The 3970-nt window shown below is 44.7% G+C and overlaps 1 non-coding gene across 1 annotated transcript; it reads left to right on the top strand.

Annotated features, from left to right (window-relative positions):
• Positions 1-960: 960 nt before the first annotated feature.
• Trnaw-cca (transfer RNA tryptophan (anticodon CCA)) lies at positions 961-1032 on the top strand. Its single transcript has one exon. It is a non-coding gene; the product is annotated as a tRNA-Trp (tRNA).
• Positions 1033-3970: the final 2938 nt, after the last annotated feature.

The following is a 3970-nucleotide window of genomic DNA, read 5'->3' as shown; positions in this document are numbered from 1 at the left end:
GCGTTGCGTTAGATTGCTTTTCAATACAAAAACCCGCCGCGGACAATCCTGTCTAAAGTGGCCAGACTCATTACAAACATGACAGGTCGGTACTTGACCTGAATACACAATTTGCGCCCTGTAGCCATTTACAAATATATGAGACGGAATATTGGTCTTGATGTCCATCTCCACAGATCGAATTCCGTTAAAACACTGCAGTTTGTAGTGACGAGACCAACGTTCATTATTAACAGATTTCACGTCACCATACTTGCAAAGCGCATCCTTAATTAAATCATTATCAATTTCAATAGGTAAGTTAAGCACGCGAACGGTAGTGTAAACAATATCAGCACGCCAGATCCGAACTTTGCTCTTCGAGCCGTCTCTGTGAACGAATTCTACTTCACTACCCCACTTTGCTAAAAGTCTATCTATCGTCACCGAGCTCTCAAACTTAACAAAAATACAGTATTTATCATTGTCTAACTGCATTGTATGGACGGAATCAGAGTTAACACCAATTACCTCAGTAATCCAATCGTGTATTTCCAGTGACGTTGGCTGGATATGACGGGTTTCCTTGTCGAAAGCGAAGACCAGTGTGTTTTTCCTGACGTTCGTAGACATGATTCAGAACAGGGATGAAACTCCGGTTAAAAAACCGAAATTCCGGAGAGTGACAGAACGGTGATGAACAGCCAAACACTAACGACGATACACAAACACGAAGATGAACGGACAGCCAACAAAGGAGATAACAGCAGAACACGTATGTAAACAACACAATCGGAGCGCAGCAGTACACACGTCCACACGGTAGCACAGCTGAAGCGCGACTGCCACTGAGTTACACCCCCGCCAGAGCAAGTACATCTGGGACGAGTGTCTCGTGGATCCTACTGTCATTATTTCTAAGGTTTGAACGGTACAGTAAGTGTTCGAGGAATCTATTCAAGGCAAGACCTAAGCAGCGTCGACTCCGTGGCGCAACGGTAGCGCGTCTGACTCCAGATCAGAAGGTTGCGTGTTCAAATCACGTCGGGGTCACAATGAAATTTTTGTTTACGAAAGCCATAGGCGAGTATGTCAGTTTAATCAGATACCAAACGATTACGGAGAACGGACGAACAGAACTTGCTTGAAAAAAGCTACTAGTGCAATATTCGCGTTCTGACATTAAGGTGAAGGCGCCGACTCGCACTTTCTCCAGGCGCGAAGTGTCTAGTATTTTGATATTTATATCGTTTAATGCTAATATATAACTGAGAGATAATGATTACGCAATATTTTGCTTGATTAGACGTCTTTAGCCAGGCAGAGTATAATATTGTTTCTTAAGTTATGGGAACAGAAAGATCGTGAAAGGGGGTATGGCTCAGTCGTAGAGGCAGTCGTGCTTCGGTGGGCGAGCTGTGCGGACGGGCCTTGTTTGCGTGCTCGCTGCGGCCGGCCGCGCGCTGACAAGTAAGTGGGCGCTCTTGTGGCTTACACGCCAATTGTATATTTGAAAATGAATCGAACATGAATATGACGCAACCGCTTCGCAAAGATACTTTGAAGTTCACGTTTGATGAACGCTTTGCACGACCTAAAGCATTCGAAGTAGAACAGTTCTTGCGCGATGTAGTAAAGCTCAGTTCCACTGATATAATTGGGATCCACTTATCGATTGTGAGTAGCACAGTTTATGTAAAGATGGTGAATGCTAAATGCTGTGATAGGATTATTGAAGGTTGTGGAGGATCTTTTAAATTTAATCACTGTGTTGGAAACGTCGGTGATGTCAAAGTAGATCATGCAGGTTTCGGGATAAGAACAGTCCGTATTTTTGAACTTCCCTTTGAAATAACTACGGAACAAATTAATTGCGTCCTCAAAGCATATGGGAAGGTCATTAGTAATGTTGCGGAAAAGTGGACCACCTTTCAAACGTTTCCAGTTTTAAATGGTGTCAGGCAAATAAAAATAGATCCTCTGCAGCATATTCCCTCGTATGTTTACGTATGCGGTTATAGAGCTATTGTGATGTATGATGGACAGCCGCGTACTTGCTCCGGCTGTGGACAGACTGGACACGTACGTTCAGAATGTATACAGAGGAGAGTGACGCAGGTACCGGCGGGGGAAGTAGTCCCTCCCATGACGATGACGACCTTACCAGTGACATATGCTACGGCCACCCGTGGCCACTCTGCTACGACACCGAGTTTCGCTTTGGAGAGCAGTGGCGACAGAAAAGACGACGACCAAAACTTGTCAGTGACCACTAGCTCTACTGAAGTAACGACTGTCGTTCCGTCGCCTGAAGCGGCGCCCATTACAGAAGCAGGATGTCTTTCCAAAAATGACGGAACTACTGAGCAAGATGTACAGAGAGACGAGAACGAGGATGCTGCACAAGATCCCAGCACGGCTTCCGAGACTGAAGAGCGACAGAAATCCGGATCTCTTCCCAAAAAGCATAAAAAACGGAGGATAGCTCCACCTGACGCTCCTCAAAAGGTACAATCAGTGCGTGAAAAGGCACAACAAATTGGTCGCAAAATCAGTGGTATGACATCCGTCAATTTTGACGTAGACCCACAGACCCCGCATACAGCGGGAAAAGACGAGTTTCGAAAAGTGAAAATGCAGACGCAACACGATGGTGAAACGAAACGGTCCACAAGTAAAGAAACAAAGAACAGAACTCCATCTCAACGTGGGCCAGAGATAGAGTTGTCTCAACGCAGTGATACGAAAAATTGGGCAGATGACATTGAAGAATTTCCCGCAGATGAGGAAATGAAGGAAGTGTCACACCTACCAGGAGGAAAGATTCCAGTGCAGAAAGACAAACAAATGAGGGACGAGACATCGTCTCGGCCATAACATGGAAAACCTTAGGCTTTGTCGACAGTGGGTCATAACGACTTGTATACTTACTTAATTAATCATGAATTCGTTACAAGCTTATAGAATCGGGACTTTGAATCTAAACAAGATCCGTAGCGAATTAAACCTTAAGAACTTGCAAGACATGCTCTACGCCGCTGATATTGATGTTATTATGTTACAAGAAGTAACAGATATTAGACTGGATGCCATCACAGGTTACAATGCAGTCGTAAATCCAGGGAGCGACAGTGACCTCGGAACTGCGATACTCGCCAAAGAAGGAATTATCATCAAAGATGTGGAGAAACTGGTAAACGCCAGAGGTCTAGCTGTCACCATTCACAATACGCGTTTTATAAATATTTATGCACCATCTGGCACCGGGAACAGGAGGCGAAGAGCTGAATTTTATAAAGATGATATAGTTCCCCTTTTCGGTGGCCGCTACGAGCATATCATTTTTGGAGGTGATTATAATTGTGTGCTGTGTCCAAAAGACCAGACGCCACATTTTAATAACTGTGCAGAACTCGGAGCCGTAATTACAGAACTCCGCTTAATTGACACCTGGGAGCTCAAGAACGGTGCATTGCCGGGTTTCACTCATATTACGAATCATTCCGCTAGTCGCATCGACAGGATCTATGTAACAGTCGACCTGGAAACACACGTTCTCCAGACAGAGTTATGGCCCACTATCTTTTCGGATCACGCTGCATACATATGTACCATGAACTTAAAACGGCAAGAAACGTACAGGGGACGAGGCTTGTGGAAGTTTAACGTGGAACATCTAAAAGACCCTGAATACCACGAAATATTCAATAACGTATGGAACGCGTGCGAGAACAAATTAGCTTCATATACCTCGGCACTGGCTTGGTGGATGAAATGTGTGAAACCCGCGATACGAATATCGCTGATGAATTACTCCCGCGAGAAAAGTGTTTGGCAAAAACGGACGATAGAATATTACTTCCAAGTCCTTCGTGACCTATATCAATCTGATGAGTCCGTAATCGTCAACTACGTGGAAATAAAACGGATTCAGGCTAAACTTCTCGGACTGAAGCGGAAACAGCTGGAAGGTCATCAAATAAGAACAGGA

This window comes from Schistocerca serialis, chromosome 4 (assembly GCF_023864345.2).
Source record: "Schistocerca serialis cubense isolate TAMUIC-IGC-003099 chromosome 4, iqSchSeri2.2, whole genome shotgun sequence".
In the NCBI taxonomy this organism is placed as follows: Eukaryota; Metazoa; Arthropoda; class Insecta; order Orthoptera; family Acrididae; genus Schistocerca; species Schistocerca serialis.
The sequence above is the reverse complement of the archived record's forward strand: the minus strand, read 5'-3'. Positions and strand labels throughout refer to the sequence as shown.